The 23,965-nt window shown below is 50.9% G+C and overlaps 1 protein-coding gene across 3 annotated transcripts in view; it reads left to right on the forward strand.

Moving 5' to 3' along the window:
* The window catches only part of LOC144807658 (uncharacterized), a 45,175-nt gene that overhangs the window by 2,473 nt on the left and 18,737 nt on the right, over positions 1-23,965 (forward strand). The gene's annotated exons all lie outside the window — the stretch shown is intronic.

Genomic DNA, 23,965 nt, shown 5'->3' on the forward strand with positions numbered 1-23,965 from the left:
TTCCGGTCCAGGGAAGGCATGGCTTGGCAGTTCGGGCTGGACTGTTCCCATGAGGCACAGGTTCAGACTGATTTGCATATGGCCATGTCTGAACTGGGGTGGCAGAGTGGGCTAAAGAACGGTGATGGATTAAACCCAGATCTGTTGACTGGGTGTGAGTGTTTGATTGGTTCAGATGCTCCATCCATCACCATCCCCTTTTGTACCGCAAGGTCAAAATCAGCCACTGGCTTTCATCAGTAGAAGGCCAATCCCCAGGGATCAGCGTTGAAGTGCCATTTAGATGGGTGCCTTTGCTGTGGTTTGGTCCCTTGAGAAGTTTAGGTCAAACCTGCATGGCTCTCACTTCCAAATTAAAACCTTCCACAGGCCTCTCCGATGGTTAATACAAATGAAAGGTGAAAATCCCAAATGGCTAAAGTAGTCCATCTCCCTACAGGGAATAGACTTTGAAGTGAAACAGAGACCTGGGACTGCCAATGCAGATGGACTTTCCAGGTTGTCCCATTTAGACGATGTTAAATGTTACGTTATGTTAAAAATACTTATAAAGCGCGCACACACCACAAGGTTTCAGGGTGCTGCGGACAAGGGAATCCTGCCGCTAAGTGAATCATTCATAAGCCTGGCGAAAGAGCCAGTTCTTTAAGAGTTTGCAAAATTGAGGATATGATATCATCGATCTAATGTCCTGAGGGAGAGAATTCCGAAATTGAGTGGCCAGGACCGTAAATCTTAGTCCCCCCCCAATTTCTAGCGTTTAAAGGACGGAGTAGCTAGGGGATTCAAAAGGGAAGACCTAAGATCCTGAATGCGGATATGTCTCTGTACCTGAGTAGATACAGAGACTGGGCAGTTGCCATGGGGCGTTTTAAAGCAGAGGCATACCAACTTGAATGGACCGCGTTCGACTACCAGAAACCAATGTAGCTTTTTCATAAGATGGGTGACATACTGCATTCTTGCCTGGCAATAGATTAATTTAGCAGACTGGTTCGGCACTAGTTGCAGTTTTTTAGATTGATATGCCGGAATGCCAAAGTAAAGAGTTAGTGTAGTCAATGTGAGAGATGACTAAGGCAAAAGCAACTTAGGTAAGAGCTTCAGTAGTGAGAAATCTGCTGTTCTCCAATGATGGGGTATCTTTCATAGATTTACATGCTTGAATCATTCCCCGTCGTTGAAGTGGGATTCCCACGGGACATAGAAGAGCAATATAGCAATAACATACCGAAAGCACAGCTAAAAGAGCAATAGGAAGTATTGTAACATGGACGTTAATAGGAAAAAACATGTCACTTTAATAACTTGTCCAAGTCATTAGATATGGTACAAACTCCAGCCAATCAGGCAACAGCACCCTCTGGAACCTTCTCCTCAGAGGCTCAGGCTCTCAGATTTTCTACTGCACGTCGTGTGAAGGGAGTCTCCCTGAGCTCTGCTCAGTAACTCTACCTTTTCCCTTCAGAAACTCTTCAGAATATCTTAACTGCTTTGTCTACTACAAAAAGGTCACTCATCAGACACTGTGAGTCTTGTGGGAAATTCTGGCTTAATTCCGAAGACCCCCACAAAAAGTGTATCTACTTCCTCCACCCTGAACATCAGGTGAGAGATTGTAAAATCTGCAGGACTTTTCCTCAAAAGACTTTAAGAGACAGAGAGGGAGGTCAACTTCTGTGGTTACAGAAACTCAAGACTAAGTATATCAGATGTTGAGAGTGATTCCTCTCTCAGGACTGTCATCTCTAAGAAGAGGGCTTGTGAGACGGAGATGGTATATGCTAAGGCTAAGCTGCTCAAGAAAGACCACACCTCTACTCATGAAGGCCAGACTTCTTCCTCAAAAAGGGCTCCTGTTGCTTCTAAGGGACTACTCATGCCCTCTACACCACCGAGATCTAAGTCTGCGGCATCTAAGTCTCTTCCTGAGACAAATTTGCCTAAAAAATGGGTTCCTCGTCGACGATGATTTCCGTCGCCACTGCTACAATGACAACTTCCACCTTCTCTTCTCCTCAACGTACAACGATTATGTTGTCGGCGTCCTCTCTGTCGACGTTTGTCATGGTGTCGGTGAAGCCTCGCTCGTCTGCCACCTCCCTCACTTCGTCATCGACAAAAAAGAGGTCTGTCTCCGGTCAGTCGTCGACGGATGCCTTCTCGCCGACGAGACGGTCGATGGCTCTCAAGGCTCCACCTGCTTCGTCGACGGTTGCCTCGTCGACCGCACAGAAGCTTTTCCTTACGGAACTTCAACCCCTCTCTTCGTCGTCGACCGCTGAGTCGGTGGCGGCATCCTTAGTTCCACCTTCAGCTTTGATGTCTCTAGTCCCCTTGAAATCTTCAGCAACACTTTTGCCACCTTCAGGAACGTCGGATGTTTCCTTACTTCAACGTAGGAACTCTTCTTTGGATCTATTGCCGATTCAACCATCTCCAAATCTTTCTGTGGAGCTTTTTGACTATGGGGCTAATGAGGAGGTTTCGGAAGAGAATGACCGGTTCCGTGCTGCTTGTACTCCTTCTGAGCTTCTCATCAAATGACAAGATATTGATGATGACCAAGGATATGATTATTACCCTGAGCCTAATACTCAACCACCACTTGTGATCCAACTGTGCCGATGCCCATGTCTCTCATCTCTAATTTGCAACATGTGCTTGATGACTACTACCGCCGATTTCCTCCCTGGGAGTCGGCCTCATCTGTCCCACAGATGCCTCTTCCTCTGCCTTCATCGATCATCAGGCCGCCACCTCCGGTGGCATCGATGTCTCATCTCCCTGAGGACACACACACAACTGACGATGACAGCGAAGAAGGGTAGTGGGTGATAGATCCCTCCTTACTGAGTGGGACAATTATTAAATTCAGACTGCGTCATCTACTGACAAAACTGAAGAGCCGACCTGGCACACATCACTTTGTGCCATTCCCATGAACACTGCTCTAGGGATGTCTTACACATATCTCGGGCAGTGAGTTAAAATTCACAGATTTATATATTGCGGCTCATCACCCGTGATGATTTCTAGATGCTGTCTATGGTCACGGGGTGATAACGTGATTTGCCCAGAATCACAGAATGTTGCACTGAAGCAGAGACTCAAACCCGTATCCCCAGTTCCCAAGTCAGGGGAGAGAGCCTGCGCACTCTGTGGCTGAGAACAATGCCTTTCCTGGGTGGAGGTGTTCACATATCCCCCTGCACAGGAAGAGCCATCCGTGGTGGGGAGCTTCAAAGGTCTTGCCCCCTTTGTAATGCGACCCCAGCCTCTCCTGTTCGAAGGAGCGGGCCTCCGTCGCGTCCTCACCCCCTTTTTGGCGGCAGGACAGGTGGGAAACCTTTGATAGAATAGGAGATGTGCCCCCCATCTGTCAACTCCAGCCCTCGGGTGCTGGAGGCTAGGTCAAGTACACTTTTCAGTGCCCACCATCTTGAAGATGGTGGGTCATGTTCAGTTATGGCTAGGACTGTGTCCTCCTCTCACACAAGGTGGGCATGTTAGAGGACCTAGACACCCAGGCAAAGGGCCCATTGGACACTACTTGTCACTTTCTTGTATCGCCCTTAAATCAAGTTTTCAGGTGGCATCCCCAGTCCCTGAACTTCAGTTCCTGACCACCTAGTTCCCCTAAGCCGCTGTTACCTACTTGTAAGGAGCCTCTGTCCGATTGCCCCAGACCCCCTTCATTTGTATTGGGTTTCCAACCTTGAACTTGCACCTGCACCCGGGCGCCCACGTGCCGCTGGTGGTGCACTGTTGGTTCTGAAGTGAACCGTGTCCAATACTGACCGTAACTTATTAAGAATGGCCTTTTAAGTAGATGTTGGCTATACGTTTGTTGAATATTTTCTTCACCCCATAGGTTAACATTGCAAAGTCTGAAAATTGCACTAATTGTCCACTTTTTATATTGACCAGAATTTCTATAGCAAAACTTATTTACTCAAGATGAAATTCTGTGGTTCCACAAAATAAATCTAACCAAGTGTCATTTTATAAATTGGTCTCAGATTTATTCATTGATTGTGTGTCATGTATTTCCACTGTGTGTACAACAGTTTGTGTCATTTATTGCCACTGTGTGTACAACAAATGCTTAAAACTACCCTCGTATACGTCTAACTGCTCCCCCACACTACCACAAAAGAGCATTAGTATTATCTACTTTAGTCTCTGTAAAATCTCTGGGGATCCACTGGACTCTCTGCACACTATGGGCCAGATGAAGGTAATTTTATTTTACCACTTCTTAAATACCGAATCATACCGATTCGGTATTTAAGAAGTGGTAAAATAGAGGGGGGGGGGGATGTAGGTATTTCAGAATGGGTAAATACCGAATCGTTAAGAATCGGTATTTACCGATTCTGTAAATACCGATTCGGTAATGCCCATTGATTCCTATGGGCATTGAAGCCCATAGGAATCAATGGGCATTACCGAATCGGTATTTACAGATTCGGTAAATACCGATTCCAGCAAGGGTGCAGGGAGTGTCACTTTGACACCCTCTAGCACCCCAAAAACAGGCATGTGTGCCATGTGGCACACACACATGCCCTAAGGGCATGTCTGTGTGTCACATGGAACAGGTGTGCATGCACAGATGTGCATGCACACCTGAATTCGGTATTTTACCACCCAATTGGATTGGGTGGTAAAATACCGAATTCTGAAGGCCTGTGGCACTGTAAACAGTGCTACTTACATCTGGGTTTTACCGAATCGGTAAAATTACCGATTCGGTATTTTACAGATTCAGTAAATTTACCGTTTTGGTAAATTTACCGATTCTGTGAAATAATGGCCCCTACATCTCGAAAACCAATTACCGGTCGGTAACGGCCGAAATCGGCCGTTACCGACCGGTAATTGGCGACCTACATCTGGCCCAAAACCTCTTTTTGGTATAGTATAGTGAGAGCCGACTCCCCACGCTCAAGTACTCACACACACTCAGACATAGACAGACAGACACAGACACACACACACTCTCTCTCTCTCTGACACACATTCTCACACATACCCACCCTACCTCACATCAGAAACATATATTTAACTTCTTAATGACACCTTCAACTAGGACCATTAGTAAATAGGTTCATGCAGAATTCAAAAGATCCTTCTTGTAAGGATATCTGTGCAGTCATCCCCATGACAGGAAAGAAGAAATGCAAATGAATGAATAAAATGCTTTAGGAAGCTAAGCCTTCTTAAATTAAGAAATGAATGAAAGATAAGCCAGGAATAGAGAGAAACAGAAAAAGAAATAAGAGAGAAAAAAAAGTGAAATAAAGATAATAAAAACAAGGGACCTAGAAAGTACGAAAGAAAGAAATGAGGCTCCCACACATTATATTCAGTGGTGCTTGTAATACGGCGGCCAGGATATCCGTCACGTTTGTGTCTGAGTAACCCGGCCAGCGAATTCTAAATCAGGCTCTTGACACTTTGCAATGTTGCTGCTGTTAACTGTGCACCATTACTTCCTCAGAAGTCACAGGCAAGAGACACCTGGTCGCCTGTAACAGGCTGTCTGAGGTTTTTTTCTCTTATTCAGGACCACCAGGGAATACCTGGCAGTGGTGATGAGAATTTGTTTTTAGATGAATCCCACTTCCTGGGAGTATATTAATCAGGGAGAAAGTTCCAGGGGTGTGAGGGTCATTAGTTATTGGTTTTTAAAAACAAACTCCAGCTTTGGAAGCTTGTTCTTGAAAATAACAAATGTTGGTGAATGGCCGCCTGAAACCTCCCCAAGGGATCCAGAGAATTGTAGATCAACTTCCTATAGATGGTTGAGATTGTTTTTTCGGTCAGGGGATTATTTAGCAGCTGGTCCTCCAGTGTGGATGCATCCGGCAACTTCCCCCCTTCCCAGACGTGACCTTGCAGAGCGTGACCCACCTGCAAATGTCAGAACCTTTTTTAGTCACCTAATTCATACTTTTGTTGTAGGATCGTGAAGGGCACAAGCGCCTGTCCCCTCCACACATCGCCCGGCTGCTCTAAACTAATCAATCCTCATTTTGTGAAGCCCTGAAATCCTCCCACTGCACTTGAGAGATCACCACCATTTCAGCCAGCTTACCTTCTCAGCCTAAACACTTGGTAGCCTCTCTCCACACCCATACCAATGTTTGGGTATGAGTAGATATGGTGCACTCATACTTTCTTAGATACAGCACCAGGGTGGGGTAACCTCTCTTGCCCATGGTCAATCTATCTACCCGGTAAGCTGGATCCTCACGGTCCACAAAAACCCAGTTGTTGACTGCCATCAGCTGCGTGGCCCAGTAGTACTTGTGAATGCTCCGGACCGCCAGTCTACCGTAATAAATTCCCCTGTGCACCTTACTCAGCACGAAGTGCCACCATCCCACAACAGGAGCCAAAGTTCTCGGTCTACCCATTGAAAGAAAATGTTTGGTGGGATCTTAAAGGACGTTTTTTTCACGATGTACAGGAGACCCTGGAGGGTGATCACTTTAAATAGGACCACCCGGCCCAGTAAGGAAAGCGGGAGTGCCCGCAAGTGTGGGGCAAAGCTGGTCTAATTTCGGAAGTATGTTCCTGCCTGTGGCTCTCTTGTAATAAACACGCCCAAATATTTAAAGCCATGTAGTGTCACCCGAACTGTGCACCTAGAGTGCAGCCGCAGGGTATCTGCCACCAGCAGGAATGTTAAGGACTTCTTCCAGTTGATCTTATATCCTGAATAATCTCTAAATATGTGAAAAATGTGTAGGATTCATTCACTCGAGAAGGCTGATTACGTGTCCTACAGCAAAACGTCAGCGTAGGGGGAGATTCTCTTATCCCACTCATGATCAACTGGAATACCCCTTATGAGAGGTCCTGGCGAACCTACGCACGTGAGAAGAACATAGGAGACAAGGAACATCCCTGTCGGACGGCAAAGACTCGGGAGACTGTTTTATTGGCGCGCATGCGCGCTAGAGGGGCCACATACAAGAGCTTGACAGCAGCGCCACTGGTTCAGCAAAGGAATCCCCTGTTGCATTTGGTATGCCATTAATGTGTCGGAGATATAAGCGCGTTCCCTGGTGTGGCATAAATCCCGATTGATCAGGATGAACCACTGTTGCAATTACTGTCCGCAGGCAGATCGCCAGAGCATACGCAAGGACCTTAGTCTCAAAATTAAGCAGGGAGAAAGGTCTATAAGACCCACACTCAGTTGCTGCTTCATCGTTTTTTGGGATGAACACCACCTCAGACATTCTTTGGTCCTCTGGGAGACACCCTTATTTTCAGGCAGTCTGAAACCTCCTCTGGAGGCACTCCCTGCTTTTATCCATCATGCTTTTATATAATTCTATGGGGAGCTCATTAGGCCCCGTCGCGTGCCCTGTTTGCACGGTTACTATAGTTTTATTTATTTAGTCTACAGTCAGGTCTTGGTCTAGTGCGTCTCGGTCCTCATTCGTTAGCATTGGCAGGATCAGGTCTTTCAGGAAGTCTCTCCCAGTATTTCCGTCCCCTTGTTGTCAGTGTCCTCAAGGATCACTGGCTTGAATTCATCCTATAGCACGCAAGCTGATTCAACAGACCGCCCGTTCTCCTTAAAATAGAAGTCTGCTCCATCTCTCATACGAGCTTTGAACGTCTTGTCGGGCACAGAGGAGGGAGTCGAGGGGGGGCGGGCGTCGACAGAGTGCGAGGAGAGGTGAGGCGGGGGCAGCAGGTGGGCGGCGGCGCAGGGCTGGGAGAGTGAGGCGCAAGGAGGGGGGCTGGGAGAGTGAGGCGCAAGGAGGGGGGCTGGGAGAGTGAGGCGCAAGGAGGGGGGCTGGGAGAGTGAGGCGCAAAGACAGGGGCGGTGGGGGCTGGGAGAGTGAGGTGCAAGGAGGGGGGTGCGCGCGTCGAGGGTGCGATGCAAGGAATGTTAAGAGCGGGCGGGAGAGCAGCATCGACAGAGGGCACACAGGAAGGTTCTAGACGAACATTGACAGTAGGGAGGCAATCCCCTTATGTTATTCAACAAGAGGGGGACAGAAGGGCTTTTGGAAGGTCCAGCATACATGCCCAGGCCAACACTAGAGAAGAGGGGACGCAGTTCCTTAGGTGGGTCAAGAGAAGTAAAGAGAGATCAACAATGTGTATTGTCACAAGGAGAAATGGCAGTCCTAAAATAATCGTCGGGAGGGGAATTCCTCCTTTCGGAACTAGGGCCCTCACACCCCCAGCCAGCTAGGTGCCATGCTCCATCATTTGGGCCTGCTCCTCGTTGGGTCGGCGCTGCAATACCTGACGGGCACCCAAAGAGGGGCTCTTTGGCAGAGATCTTTTGTTCTTTGCCGTTTGGTGCAGTGGAGGTAAGTGACCTATAATGTGTAGATGAGATGTAATGGTAAGTGATTCAAACAGGTTGGGTAGTCCAAAGACTGACTTTTATTCAGATTGGCTCACCACCTGGTTAAAAGGAAGAGTGGCGACTATCTGAATTAATGGTTCGGGATAACTGCGCTCTACTCCTGAGGGGTCGACATGTTTGTTGCCTCATAGTCTGGAGGATCAGTGGCGATTCATCAGGACCTAGTGAAAAACTATCAGTTCGAATGTTACTGCATATTGTGCTGTGTGTTATGTAGTTGGCTCCTCATATGCAATGCATTATTTCGCTCTTCTCATTGAGTCCATAGTCGGTTGTGCCCAGACGTAGGATAGTTTTTGCTTCGAAGCACGATAGTAATCAGTGCAACATTCTTTTACGTGTTTTAGGACTGTCCATTTTATGTCTTGTGTCCCATGTCTTTATTTCTTCGCAATGTCGTACCATGGGTGCATTCACGACTTTGCATTTAATTCTTGATCTGTGTTGAGTGATCCTCTTTTTTACTGCTTGAGCTGTTTTACCTACGTATGCAACCAGTCATAGGCATATTACACAATATATTACGTTGGTACTATTGTAATTTGTGAATTCTTCATGTATGATACCTTTGCCTCTGTATTCAAATGTATCTCCTTCGATGGTACTCAAGCATGAGATGCAATGTCCACATTGGTGGTGTTGGACTTGGGCCTTCTGGCAGGGTCACCCCTGAACTTTTTGCCTTGAAATTATAGTGATTTCTGGTCTTTGCGCACTTTGACACTGTGGCGCAGTGTAAAGTGCGTGCTCTCCCTGAGTGCGTGTGTGAGATTGGCCTGCCCTCCCATAGGAATGCATGGGGAATGTCTGTGTCCCTGGTAGTTCCTGGTGCGTGAGGTGTGCATGGTCAAGTTTGGTATGTGTGAACTCGGGGGAGTGAATGCTGCGAGATGGTGTATGCCGCATGTATGTGTCTAGTAGGGAAGCGCCATTTCTAGACATGGCTGTACGTGTGCTGTGAGGGTGCTGGCGTGTGATTGGCTGGAGCTGGCTGGGATGCCAGGCTCCAGGAAGTCTGTGTGGGTCTGCCCCGGTGGTGAGTGGGAGATTAGCATGAGTGATGTGTGGGAGGAGTGTACCTGTGTCCTGGATGGGCTGGGTTTTCCCCACACAATGCTGGCTCCGCCCCCCTGTGGTGTGACTGATGACCCAAGCCCTGCCTGTGAATAGAATGGGTGGTTGGGCCATCAACAGTACTCCAGAACCAGCTGCGACTGGTTCTGCCCCCACCCTGCACCTAAAGACAAAGGAAAAAGGTGTATAAAAGAGGGGCTGTGACCCCATGAAAATGTTCTTGTTTGCTGCTTGAATCTACCAGGGGCGTGCTGCTGCTTGGGCTCAGGGATGGCTTGCCTCCCTGAGCCCTGCCCAGCCCCTGGACTTCTGCTGTCCTGGACTCTACCAGGACCTGATTGTTGGCTGTTGCCCTAGCGCCTGGAAGCGCTTCCTTCTCTCAGAGAGCGCTGGGAGCGCTGGATTATTGCCCCAGGGCTGTGGCTGCCCTTAGCGCCCCGTGAGCGCTTTACTTTGCATTCCTGGGCAGAGCGCTGTCGTTTTCCCTCGGAGGGAAGCGCTCCTGCCCTTTTTGGTGCCCCAGAGTGCTTCGTTGCACTTTATTCTTAAATTGCGGGTGCCACCCCGTTTATCTGGTCCTGAGCGAGTGCCCACCTCGCTGGTACCTTTTGAATGCTTCTCGAGGGTGCCACCCCTCGTAAATGCCCCCAAGATTCACCGCCGCGGCCCGAGCGCCGCAAAACAGGAAGCCAGGCACTTCGGTGCCTGACGCGGGGCGGGACTTCCGGTTTTGGAGGGAAGTCCCGCCCGCCACCGCACCACGATTGGCTGGCTGCCTGCCGACCAACCGGGAAGAGAATGGGGCTGAGCAATGGCCGCCCGGGGCTCCCATGATGTGGAGAGAGCCCCGGGGCAGCCAGGAAAGTGCAGCGCCGGTGTTGCGGGGCTCCCATGGAATGGAGGGAGCCCCGGCCGAGGTGTCCGCCCGGAGCCACGAGAGCTCCGCCTCCCGAAGTCCCGGTCCCGAGATGGGGGACCGGGAGAAGCGTGGTGCATCACCCCCCGCCCGGAGAAGCAGCCGGTGAGCAGAGCTGCCTGGGAGGAAGGCGGGGGGAGGAGAGAGCACCTACTTAAGGCCCCACGCGCTGGAGGCCCTGTGTTACTATGCAGCCCCCGCTTGACAGTGGGGCTGCTCAACGATGGGGGGCATTTGTTGGCTTGAGGAGCAGGATGGCTCCAGAGGCGCCCCCCCCCCCGTATTTGCAGAGCCTAGATGGCTCAAGGGGGCGCAGTTGTTCTGATGGGCCCATGCTTCCCCGCACAGCTCTTCCTAGGGGCAGAGCTGATTCCCAGAGCCCCGTGGCTCCAACGAGGGGGACATGTATTTCTTTAAGGAGCCAGAGTGCTCCTGTGCACCCATTATGGATTCACAGCCTGTGAAGGGCTCCAACGTTTTGGGCGCAGTGTTCCTGAGGGGCTAGTGAGAGCCCCAGGCGAGAGTTGTTCCCCAGCTGCCCAGCAAGTAGTGGGCAGCTGCACCGTTTAGGTATTTTGCCTCTAGGGACATGTTCTGGACTTTAGGAGTGAGGCGCACTCCTTCATCCCTGGCCTTTCCCCAGCTGCGCAGCACTTAGTGCCAGCTGCAGCGTTTAGGCCCCCCTGTCCTGTCCCTCAGCTGCCCAGCAAGTAGTGGGCAGCTGCTACGTTTAGGTTCTGGCGCAAGTGGCGCAACCTGGACCCTGGACTTTGATGTAAGTTCATGTTACTGTGATTTCTGCAAAGTGCTCTTTGCTGCACCGCTGAATGTGTTGTTGATACATCATGTGCCTTGTTTCTCTTACACCTCTGAATGAATGTTATGCATTGCATCATGTGTTTTGTCCCCAGGTCTATGCCCCTATGTGTATTGTGATACTGAGGTGGTGGTTCTTGCTAGTGCAGGTGGTGCTAGTAAGGTCCTGGTTCCCTGCGTGACCTGTTCCTAGGGTGGTTAGGATTGCGTAGGGGGGACTTACCAGTTACCAGTGGGTACTGGTTGTGTGCTTTATGTCCTATTTCGTGTTACAGTGATCTTCTGTTATAAGTGATCCCAAGGGCTTGATACTAAGCTTGCCCCCTGACCAGAGTCCCAGGACCAGTGGACTCTATGGTGCCTTCCCTGCCAAATTGTTGGGACTTGTCTGATCTCCCTGGGCCCCTGGGGCCTCGCTGAAGTGTGCCTCGCTCGTTCCCCTCGGCAGCTCGTGCCGGCAGCCCGTCCAAGCCTCGAGCAGCGCCGCTCTCCCCTGAGCCGCGCCGCTTCGCTGGGTCGCCCGCATCCTGCCTCCCCCTCCTCTTCTGAGCCGCACACATTGGTCGCCCCAGAGAAACGCTTGTACCGTGCCGGCAGCCCGTCCAAGCCTCGAGCAGCGCCGCTCTCCCCTGAGCCGCGCCGCTTCGCTGGGTCGCCCGCTCAAGCTTACTAAGGAGGTCACTCGCATTATCCCGTGCAACCAGGACGGAAGGTACTGTCTGATAGGCTATGTTCTAAGTTCTAGGCCTACAAGTATTGTATTGTTACTTATAAAAGTGCTGATTCCTGACAGTGGTCCAGGTGGCCCTGTCTTGTAAATAATCCCTTGTAAATTCTGCCCGTGCCTCTGGCACCTTGTAAAGTGTGTTTTATCTAATGTGTTTTGGTGTAATACAAAGGCTATTTTTATATAACCTTGTGTGGAGTTTCCTTTGTGGTGGGCCTTTGGTTGTTGTTGCTGGGGTGCGTGCGCAAATACTTAGCCTACATCGCCTCCAAGTTTAGCCTTGCTGCTCGCGCCACGTTACCTAGAGGGTGAGTAGGGGTTATCTTGGCGTGTAACTCCCTTGCCCTGACTTGGGTGTGGTGGTCTCTGACTGACTTTGGCGAAAGCCCTGGCCAGCCGGGGATCCCATTTCCAACATTGGCGGCAAGCGGTGGGATAAGGATTTGTGTTTGCGTTGTACCTTAGTGGCAGCTGGCTGCACCACAAAACTCTGCATTTTAGATAAAAACATTTTGGGGATTATTGTATGGAGTTTGCTAAAAATGTCATTTCTGTGGAAATGTGTTTCTTGTGCACTTTGAGTTAGGTGTCCCTAGCTCGGGAGGGTAGATCATCCCCCTAAGTGCAGTGTGTTTTCTGGATTCACCAGAAGGGTGAGATCCAGTGGTGGCAGCATAAGTGTGTCCAGTGCATGTGTCCCCCGTCCCTGCCCTGGAGTAATGGTACCTGTGTCAAGTGTGGTCAGGTTGAGAAGTCAGGGGTGGTAGAAACTGCCTTACCAGTCTGGGGAGGGGTGTGTGTGGATGAATGGTGTGTGGCACGGGATGTGTTTGTGAGTTCTCTGGATGGGGAGCTTGCTGAATGCTAGTTTTGTTCAGATATTTAAGTCCTGTGTGTTGAACTTTTCCCAAGAACGTCTGCAGATAGTGGAGCCTGCTTTTTGATTTCTGTGGTCTGTTGAGAGACAGAATTTTGGAGTTGGTAATGTTCTGGGAGGAGAGAGGCATAGGGGATGGAGTGATTCCAAAAGGAGTGTCTGAGGTGTCTTCCAGCCCAGCGTGGTGGAAGAGGTTCAGTGTAGCCCAGCTAGGTCTCGGTGTAGGGGCTCACGTCCTGTCTCAAGAGGAGAAGGAGTGGGTGGGACTTCATGTCTCCAGGTGCCCGAAACCCAGTGTCAGGGCCTGGAATGTTTCTGAAGGGAACATCAGGTCGGGGCCTAGGCTGTACCAATAGGTCATTTGAGGAGGATCTTCCAGAGTATCTGGAGAACGTGGAACCTCTGTAACCAGGGTTCCAGTAGTTCTGGTGTCTGGCCGTACCGCTCCAGTTGGGAGGGTGCAGAAGTCCAGATGGAGGGGTGCGAGGGGGATAGGTTCCCCAGTGGAAGAACCAGTGGGTCAGGGGCCAACCAGAAGGGTTGTGTCGCCAGGGAGTGACCATGGTGATGCCACTTCTGTCCTGAGTGTCAGGCAGACTTGTACACGACACATTAGTTGTGTCACCCTCAAGGAAGTCCTGGTGCGCCAGGCATCTGACCAAAGGGTACGTCCCTCGGTTGGGGAGCCAGTAGCCGGTGTTTCCGGATCTGGACGTAAGGACAACTGTATGTAGTGTCCTGAAGTTACAAGAGGGAACTCCTGCCTGATGAGAAGGAACCGGGTAAGCTGTATGGGGTATTGACCTGCAGTGGTTGCCTTGCTGCTGAAGGAGGAGAGAAAGTCTTAGATTTTTGTTTCCAACTTGTAGAAGTCCTGGTGTGCCAGGCATCTAACCAAAGGGTAGCGTCCCTAGGTTATGGAGCCAGGTTCAGGTGGTTGCCTGTCCTGGACGGCAGGGCGACTGTAGCCAGTGTCCTGGCCGGTTTGTCTTCTAGGGGTACCCCTGTGAACACAGGTGGGGCTCATCTTTAGTGAAGAGACCCTGTGTTTCCCAGAAGGGGTGGTACAGGCCTAGCAGGGATCTTTTAGGGTTCTTGGCTGAGTGTTGTGGTACTACCCTGAGAGCAGGTGGGGCCTACCTTAAGTGGAGGGACCCTGTTCTACAGTGGGAGGGTGCGGAACTCTGGAAGGGGGTCAGATGGAGTCTGACCCCTGTGCATCCGGTGAATTTGAATCCCAGGTGGTAGACCAGTTAAGGGAGCGGTGACCTATCTGTCATGACCAGCCTGGTGTCCTGTAGGCACCGCACTAAGCCGCGTCTGCCTTCGGCCGCGCAGTCTATGCCGCTCGCCGTCCCCGTCTCGACGCGGTCCGCGAGCCGCCGCCTGTGCCGCATCTGGCAACCCGCAAAGTGCAACGCCTTACTACACCGATCTTGTGCTGGTCTGACTGTGGTCACTGCTGCTGAGGAAGTCAGGTCCTAAACTGGTGGGAGAGTTGTGTTCTGGAGGGTGCTTCAGAAGTAGAGGTAGGGTGGGGCAATCGTGCCCGTGACCTCTGGTCAGCCTGAGGGTGCGGACCCTAGGTTGAAGAATCAGTGGTAGTTTGGAACTACACTGAGAAAGGAAGTGGAGAATGGCTATTGTAGGCCAGGGGTTACCACCCCCCACTCTGTGGATTGGCAAGGACCAGTGGTATCTAGATGGCCTAGGGCCTGGTCCTAGCCGTGGACAGCTAAGGAGTACCAGTGGGGTAGCCTAGTTGGACCTGTTTTTTTTAAGTATGTGCTTGTCTTATGGATCAATGTGGCATAGAACCGGAGGGTGTCCCTGCAGTGCGGGCCCGCGTCCGTGTTCTATCGCCCCAAGCAGGGAAGTCCATCACGGTGGTGATTGGCCTACCCTGCGTTTTGGCTGGAAGGGGGTCGTGTTGGACTTGGGCCTTCTGGCAGGGTCACCCCTGAACTTTTTGCCTTGAAATTATAGTGATTTCTGGTCTTTGCGCACTTTGACACTGTGGCGCAGTGTAAAGTGCGTGCTCTCCCTGAGTGCGTGTGTGAGATTGGCCTGCCCTCCCATAGGAATGCATGGGGAATGTCTGTGTCCCTGGTAGTTCCTGGTGCGTGAGGTGTGCATGGTCAAGTTTGGTATGTGTGAACTCGGGGGAGTGAATGCTGCGAGATGGTGTATGCCGCATGTATGTGTCTAGTAGGGAAGCGCCATTTCTAGACATGGCTGTACGTGTGCTGTGAGGGTGCTGGCGTGTGATTGGCTGGAGCTGGCTGGGATGCCAGGCTCCAGGAAGTCTGTGTGGGTCTGCCCCGGTGGTGAGTGGGAGATTAGCATGAGTGATGTGTGGGAGGAGTGTACCTGTGTCCTGGATGGGCTGGGTTTTCCCCACACAATGCTGGCTCCGCCCCCCTGTGGTGTGACTGATGACCCAAGCCCTGCCTGTGAATAGAATGGGTGGTTGGGCCATCAACAGTACTCCAGAACCAGCTGCGACTGGTTCTGCCCCCACCCTGCACCTAAAGACAAAGGAAAAAGGTGTATAAAAGAGGGGCTGTGACCCCATGAAAATGTTCTTGTTTGCTGCTTGAATCTACCAGGGGCGTGCTGCTGCTTGGGCTCAGGGATGGCTTGCCTCCCTGAGCCCTGCCCAGCCCCTGGACTTCTGCTGTCCTGGACTCTACCAGGACCTGATTGTTGGCTGTTGCCCTAGCGCCTGGAAGCGCTTCCTTCTCTCAGAGAGCGCTGGGAGCGCTGGATTATTGCCCCAGGGCTGTGGCTGCCCTTAGCGCCCCGTGAGCGCTTTACTTTGCATTCCTGGGCAGAGCGCTGTCGTTTTCCCTCGGAGGGAAGCGCTCCTGCCCTTTTTGGTGCCCCAGAGTGCTTCGTTGCACTTTATTCTTAAATTGCGGGTGCCACCCCGTTTATCTGGTCCTGAGCGAGTGCCCACCTCGCTGGTACCTTTTGAATGCTTCTCGAGGGTGCCACCCCTCGTAAATGCCCCCAAGATTCACCGCCGCGGCCCGAGCGCCGCAAAACAGGAAGCCAGGCACTTCGGTGCCTGACGCGGGGCGGGACTTCCGGTTTTGGAGGGAAGTCCCGCCCGCCACCGCACCACGATTGGCTGGCTGCCTGCCGACCAACCGGGAAGAGAATGGGGCTGAGCAATGGCCGCCCGGGGCTCCCATGATGTGGAGAGAGCCCCGGGGCAGCCAGGAAAGTGCAGCGCCGGTGTTGCGGGGCTCCCATGGAATGGAGGGAGCCCCGGCCGAGGTGTCCGCCCGGAGCCACGAGAGCTCCGCCTCCCGAAGTCCCGGTCCCGAGATGGGGGACCGGGAGAAGCGTGGTGCATCACCCCCCGCCCGGAGAAGCAGCCGGTGAGTAGAGCTGCCTGGGAGGAAGGCGGGGGGAGGAGAGAGCACCTACTTAAGGCCCCACGCGCTGGAGGCCCTGTGTTACTATGCAGCCCCCGCTTGACAGTGGGGCTGCTCAACGATGGGGGGCATTTGTTGGCTTGAGGAGCAGGATGGCTCCAGAGGCGCCCCCCCCCCGTATTTGCAGAGCCTAGATGGCTCAAGGGGGCGCAGTTGTTCTGATGGGCCCATGCTTCCCCGCACAGCTCTTCCTAGGGGCAGAGCTGATTCCCAGAGCCCCGTGGCTCCAACGAGGGGGACATGTATTTCTTTAAGGAGCCAGAGTGCTCCTGTGCACCCATTATGGATTCACAGCCTGTGAAGGGCTCCAACGTTTTGGGCGCAGTGTTCCTGAGGGGCTAGTGAGAGCCCCAGGCGAGAGTTGTTCCCCAGCTGCCCAGCAAGTAGTGGGCAGCTGCACCGTTTAGGTATTTTGCCTCTAGGGACATGTTCTGGACTTTAGGAGTGAGGCGCACTCCTTCATCCCTGGCCTTTCCCCAGCTGCGCAGCACTTAGTGCCAGCTGCAGCGTTTAGGCCCCCCTGTCCTGTCCCTCAGCTGCCCAGCAAGTAGTGGGCAGCTGCTACGTTTAGGTTCTGGCGCAAGTGGCGCAACCTGGACCCTGGACTTTGATGTAAGTTCATGTTACTGTGATTTCTGCAAAGTGCTCTTTGCTGCACCGCTGAATGTGTTGTTGATACATCATGTGCCTTGTTTCTCTTACACCTCTGAATGAATGTTATGCATTGCATCATGTGTTTTGTCCCCAGGTCTATGCCCCTATGTGTATTGTGATACTGAGGTGGTGGTTCTTGCTAGTGCAGGTGGTGCTACTATGGTCCTGGTTCCCTGCGTGACCTGTTCCTAGGGTGGTTAGGATTGCGTAGGGGGGACTTACCAGTTACCAGTGGGTACTGGTTGTGTGCTTTATGTCCTATTTCGTGTTACAGTGATCTTCTGTTATAAGTGATCCCAAGGGCTTGATACTAAGCTTGCCCCCTGACCAGAGTCCCAGGACCAGTGGACTCTATGGTGCCTTCCCTGCCAAATTGTTGGGACTTGTCTGATCTCCCTGGGCCCCTGGGGCCTCGCTGAAGTGTGCCTCGCTCGTTCCCCTCGGCAGCTCGTGCCGGCAGCCCGTCCAAGCCTCGAGCAGCGCCGCTCTCCCCTGAGCCGCGCCGCTTCGCTGGGTCGCCCGCATCCTGCCTCCCCCTCCTCTTCTGAGCCGCACACATTGGTCGCCCCAGAGAAACGCTTGTACCGTGCCGGCAGCCCGTCCAAGCCTCGAGCAGCGCCGCTCTCCCCTGAGCCGCGCCGCTTCGCTGGGTCGCCCGCTCAAGCTTACTAAGGAGGTCACTCGCATTATCCCGTGCAACCAGGACGGAAGGTACTGTCTGATAGGCTATGTTCTAAGTTCTAGGCCTACAAGTATTGTATTGTTACTTATAAAAGTGCTGATTCCTGACAGTGGTCCAGGTGGCCCTGTCTTGTAAATAATCCCTTGTAAATTCTGCCCGTGCCTCTGGCACCTTGTAAAGTGTGTTTTATCTAATGTGTTTTGGTGTAATACAAAGGCTATTTTTATATAACCTTGTGTGGAGTTTCCTTTGTGGTGGGCCTTTGGTTGTTGTTGCTGGGGTGCGTGCGCAAATACTTAGCCTACATCGCCTCCAAGTTTAGCCTTGCTGCTCGCGCCACGTTACCTAGAGGGTGAGTAGGGGTTATCTTGGCGTGTAACTCCCTTGCCCTGACTTGGGTGTGGTGGTCTCTGACTGACTTTGGCGAAAGCCCTGGCCAGCCGGGGATCCCATTTCCAACAGGTGGTGTCCTTTAATGTGAGGTAGTGCTAGAATGGTCTGTATGAAACCTTTGGTCTCTTCACCTGTGTATTAGCACGTACCAGTTTGTCTTCGATGTTTTTGCCAGCTGACAGCTGTCAGGGGCCTCTGTTGGTTGCTGTCTTAATTCACAGAGTTTACCATGGGTTGGGAACAAAAGTCTGATCCGAGGGGTGTACTGAGCCAGATCACTTTTGTTTGCCATGGTGGTACTGTCTGCCACCTGGGATGTATCTGTGAACAAGTTACGGTTAGGTGCTGCACAGATGAGAAGAGTTCCCCGTGGGTCAGTTCAGTGTCTCAGGAGAGTGTAGATAGAGATATCCAACTGAGTTCAAAGGGGCATAGAACCGATGATTGCCTCTGAAGTAGAGGGCCACTGTCCATGTTCTTTCACCTAAGCATGTAATCAGATGTAGTATTCATATATAGGCAATCAACGTAGCATCAGTTTGGTACATTCATGATTGATTTAATGCCTTCGATCCATATTGAAATAGTCTTATTGAGGAACACCAAGTCGCTTATTCTTATTAACCGTATGCGTGCGGCGGTTATTTTTACCCTGTGCGGCTTTTTTCTAAAAGCCGCGTTACATGACGAGCAGAGCTCATCATGAGCATGCGAGCGGCGCAACTCATGACGAGCTCAGCTCTTCATGAGCATGGAAGGGGTTAAGAGATGCAATATCAATAAGCTGGTAATCGCCATCGCATCCAGTCAGATAAAATCTTGAAAGGATTATTGCCTTTGATAAGTACTAGCGTGTAGTCTCATCGGGTATGCCGGGTGATTGCCTATATATCTATCCTACATCTGATTACGGAAATAGCACCTTGGTGAGCTTCCCTGCACCTGCTTCACTAATGATTGCTGCTCCTGTGTGGGCATAGGGTAGGCTTCAGTGAGCTCTTACCCCTTCTTCAGCCCTGGTGCCACTGTGCCTGCTGCACTAACAATAGATGTGCCCATGTGCTGTGTAGTGTTCAACCTACAAGGATACAGAACACTAAAAAGGCCTTTGCTGCAACTGTCCAGCTGACCAGTGGCATGGACTGGACTGGTCCCGGCTGTTGGTCCTTGACTGAGCCCATATGAGGCTCTACGTGCTTCCCCTGAGGTCCTGGGAGGCTATAGAAGTGCACTCCTATTATGGAAGAAGACTTAAAGGACTAAAGTCAAAAGGTAAAATCTTTGACCAGCACGAACCTGGTTGGTGTATCCGACCTGACTTCCATCGTGGTCACCATCAATTTATGCCTAGGTCTTCCGCAACAATGGAGTATGATTGGCACCTTGTGATTCTTGGCACTATCGCTATTTGAAGCGTTACATTTCATATCTCAGATTCCGCTTATTGGGTTTTGTCATTTTAGTGTTATTTTGTTCATTACATTTTACATTATTTTTCTATTTCGTGTTTTTATTTTTATTGTTTTGCATTTTGACTTTTACTGTTTTGGTTTCTGCATACATATTTTACATATTGTCCTATGTTAAGCCTGCCTGTTCTGTGCCTTAGGTACCAGGGGGTTGACTCCAGGTTACTTTTAATGGCGTTGAGAATTCACTATGACAGGGGTTGTGATTTTATCTCTTTCACCACAAATAATAATTCAATTTCTTGCAGAAACTAGCAGAGTTTTTAGAAATTATCTGCAAATCGGCAGTTGATAACCTACCAGGGTTGAAGCACTTGGAATATGGGACGAGTATCGTGTGGGAACAGAACCTCTACAAAATTCAGTTTAGAGATAAACCAAGCTTCACGCTTGAACGTCACAACTTTTTAAAACAAATATATTGCAGCTCTTTGCATTTTGACAGCCCCAAGCAAATTTGAGAACAGATTGGATGTATGTAGCAGAGACGAGTTTGTGTTTAACTGTTTATCTAAGAATTTGCAGGAGAGATTACTGAGCTGCAGGAACCCAACTCTCCCCGAGAGGTGAACATTCCTAAAAGCATAGAGCGCTACACGCTTCCATCTAGAACATTGACCTCTGAGGAGGACGCATCACCAGTGAGTCGCATTCTTGGGACTGCTCTGGGTTGTTCTGTAAACTCCAGAAACCGAACAAAAAGGAATTGGGCTGGGAAAGCTCATCATGGCAGTTGTTACGAATGAATGAAATTAAATGAAATGTCAACTTATAAAGCGCGGTTGCTGCCCTGGGGCGTCCAAGCGCTAGCGACCAGCTGTAAAATTGCTTAAAAGGCAGAAAAAAGAGTTAGAAAGGAGCATTAAACAGAAAAGTCTTCAGCTGTTTCCGAAAGGTGGAAAGGTTTGTATTGGACCTGAGTTGAAACGGGAGTGAATTCCACAGCTTGGCGGCGTTGTAAATAAACATCCTGCCGCCAGCTCTTGCCTTTTTTATTCTGGGGACTATAGCCTTACATGCCTGGCTAGAACGAAGGATTCTGCTAGGATGAAACTGTGTTGCTAGGTCCCGAGTAATGGTCGGTCCCGTGTCCCAAAAAGCTTGGTGGAATATACACATCGCCTTAAAGGCGATTCTTTGTCGCACTGGAAGCCAGTGCAGGCTGTGCAGACCAGGTTTGGCTGACAGCCTGCGCGGCAGCTGGAGCACGGTGCGAGCCGCACAATTTTGCACAATCTTGAGCTTGCGCAGTGTATATTCCGGAAGGCCAAGATAGAGGACGTTGTTAGAATCCAAGCTGGACTGAATCAAACCCTGAATGGCTACCTGCTTTGCCTCCACCGGCAGAAGAGGAAGAACTTTCTTCAGCATCCTTAGGAGGCCGAAGCAAGTAGCCGCACGTTTTGTGGCCTGAGTGTTAAAAGAAAGGGTCTTGTCTAGCCAAACCCCAAGGCTTTTTATATTGTCCTTGGGTATTGGGGGGGGGTACCAAGACATGAGGGCCACAAGGGGTTGACAGAAGTAAGGTTAGTGGGACCCAGGAGCATCAGCTCCGTTTTGTCCCCATTCAGCTTAAGGAGAGAGGAAGTCCCTTTACCTCCTCTAAGCATTTTGCCAGACCACCTGGGGATGGCAAGCACTGCTCCTGCGCCAAGGAGACCACTAGCTGTGTGTCGTCCGCATAGGAGATGATCTTGATGCCAAACGGACGAACAACCTCAGCCAGTGGTCTCATGTAGATGTTAAAAAGCGCAGGGCTTAAAGAGGAACCCTGCGGGACTCCACACTTCAGTGGCCTGCTTGAGGATACGGAGTCCCCATCAACAATTTGGAAAGACCTATCACTCAAAAAGGATTTGAATCATAGCCATGCTCCGCCAACTATTCCGACACTCGACAGGCGTCCCAGCAAGATGTCATGGCTGACCGTGTCGAATGCCGCGCTTAGATCAAGGAGGATCACTGCCACTGACCCTCCCTGATCCAAAATCTTTCTGGTTGCCTCAGAGAATGCCAGCAGGGCGGTCTCTGTCCCATGTCTGGGTCTAAAGCCCGTCTGGGTAGCATCTAAAAGTTGGTGGTTCTCAAGGAAATGCACCAGATGGACGTTGATGTGCCTCTCGAGAACTTTGCTTACCCAAGGGAGCAGAGAGATAGGACGATAACTACTGAAGTCACCGGGTCCAGATTAAGTTTTTTTAGCAGAGCACGCACCATGGCCCGCTTCCAGGCAGGCGGCACGATACAGGAAGTAATGGAGGCATTTAGAAGGTTCAAGATGGTCGGCAAAATAACCTGAGGTGCCAGCAACATGATTTCTGGGGGTGCTGGATCACATGGAGATCCGGATTTTACTTTGCTGGCTATGGAAGCTAAAGATTCAGGGTCTAGTGGCGGAAAGTGATCTAGCGTAATAAGAGATTGGGATGGCATATCCTCCCAGATTGTCTGGTCCTGGGCTATGGGCCGTGGTGCTATAGAGGGGAAAAAATAATAGATTTGAGTGACTTTCTGAGAAAAGAAATCTGCCAAGTTATTGCAGTGGGCTGTGGATTTGTCCAAGTACATGATAGGGGAGGGAAGTTTGGTCAACTTCTTCACTATTTGGAAGATCTCCTTGGCTTGGACTTAGCTTGTATAATTTTATCAGCGAAGTATATAGATTGCGCAGATTTGACCTCAGCTTAATAGCTTTTAATTGCCTCTCTATATTGGACTTTATCGTCCAGTGCGTAGCCTAAACGCCAGCGTCTTTCCGTTTTCCTACATTGGCGTTTCTTATCCCTAAGGAGCTCTGAGTACCAGGGGGCAGTTTTTTTAGAACGTTTCAATGTAATTTTGCTAAGGTGTAGAGTGGCATTGATGGACTGTGCAATCCAGTCTTTAAATTCCTGGTTGGCTACACATGGATCCTCATTGTAGGAGGGCTGGCCCATCTCAAGTCTACTGGTCCATAATTCGACTGGTAGTTTGGCCCAGCTTCTAGCCCTCCTTACGATAGATCTAGAAGGTACTGCCTTGTGTATAGTCCAGGTGAGAGGCACCAATAGATGGTCGGTCCAAGGGAGGGGAATTGGCAGTCCCACCGCGATCTCTGTGCAATTACTAAACACAGGGTCCAGCAAGTGGCCTTTAATATGGGTGGGAGCCTTTACTCGTTGGACTAGCTGTAATGCTGCTAGATCATCTATAAGTGACATAGCAGTATGGTCCAGGGCGACATCAAAATGAAAATTAAGGTCCCCTAGCAAAGTAAAGTTAGAGGCGATTCTGGCTCGTTCTGCTAGGACGGTCGGAAGGTGGCTGTGGAACTGTTTAGAGGGTCCCGGGGGGCGATATACAACAGTACCGGAAAAGCAGTTGTTAGGGGAAAATTCCAGACTGAACTCTAGACTCTCGCAGTCTGGAATTTATTCAGGGATGACTCGACAGTGATATTGTTCTTTATATATAATGGCTAGGCCTCCTCCTCTCCCCTCGGGGCCATCCCGCCGCGTAATTTGAAAACCCGGGGGAAGGGCTGTCGCTATATCGGGGTCAGAGTCCGTCGTAAGCCATGTCTCTGTGAGAAAGACTGCATCTGGCATACGTTCTTCCAACAGAAGGGCGAGTTCTATCTTGTGTTTCGGAAGGGATCTACAGTTCAAAAATAGCATGCAATAGTCCTGCTTCGCTTCCTGAGGCTGCATCGGTTTAAGGATCTCTTTAGACCTTGAACAAAACGCTGGTAGCTCTGGGGCATAAAAAGGGTTCGAACAGCAACCAGGTCCTAAAGGCCTCATACTGTGAAGGGATTCCGCGCTATAATACCTTGGTTTTGATGGCTGCGATGAAGGGGGTTGGCCCAAAGCCCGGTCCAGGTGCGGACGGGCGCAGACGGGCTTGCCTTTGGCGCGCCGCTGGCGTGCCCGCCCGCTGCGCGGTCGGGGAAGCGTCATTCTTTTATCCTCAGTGGAGGAGGGCGTGAAGCGTCCTAAAGCAATTCTAAGCCAACACGACAAGACGGCCCTTAAGTAACCTGGGCGGGCGGGAAGCGTCCTACTGCTGGACCGCTACCCTATTCCTCCCACCAAGATGGCGTCTCCCCTCCTAGCCTTCCGGCGTCAGCACCTGAATCGGCTGAACCGGTCAAGGAACGGCTGCGAGGGGCCTCTGTACGATGTAATTCTCCCACCGAGGGGTCAGGGATGAGTGCTGATAAAAATGAGCGATTAAAATATTTATAATGTTTTACAAATATTTTCAGCAAATCAATGTATTAAATGCCCGTGGGCAACAGAGATAGCATAAAGAGCCCCCGGCTTCTGCCTCAGGGGAGAAAAAAAGCAATTCTAAGCCAACACGACAAGACGGCCCTTAAGTAACCTGGGCGGGCGGGAAGTGTCCTACTGCTGCATCGCTACCCTATTCCTCCCACCAAGATGGCGTCCCCCCTCCTAGCCTTCCGGCGTCAGCACCTGAATCGGCCGTACCGGTCAAGGAACGGCTGCGAGGGGCCTGGGTACGA

The sequence above is a fragment of the Lissotriton helveticus genome, chromosome 1_2, assembly GCF_964261635.1.
Source record: "Lissotriton helveticus chromosome 1_2, aLisHel1.1, whole genome shotgun sequence".
NCBI classification, from domain to species: domain Eukaryota; kingdom Metazoa; phylum Chordata; class Amphibia; order Caudata; family Salamandridae; genus Lissotriton; species Lissotriton helveticus.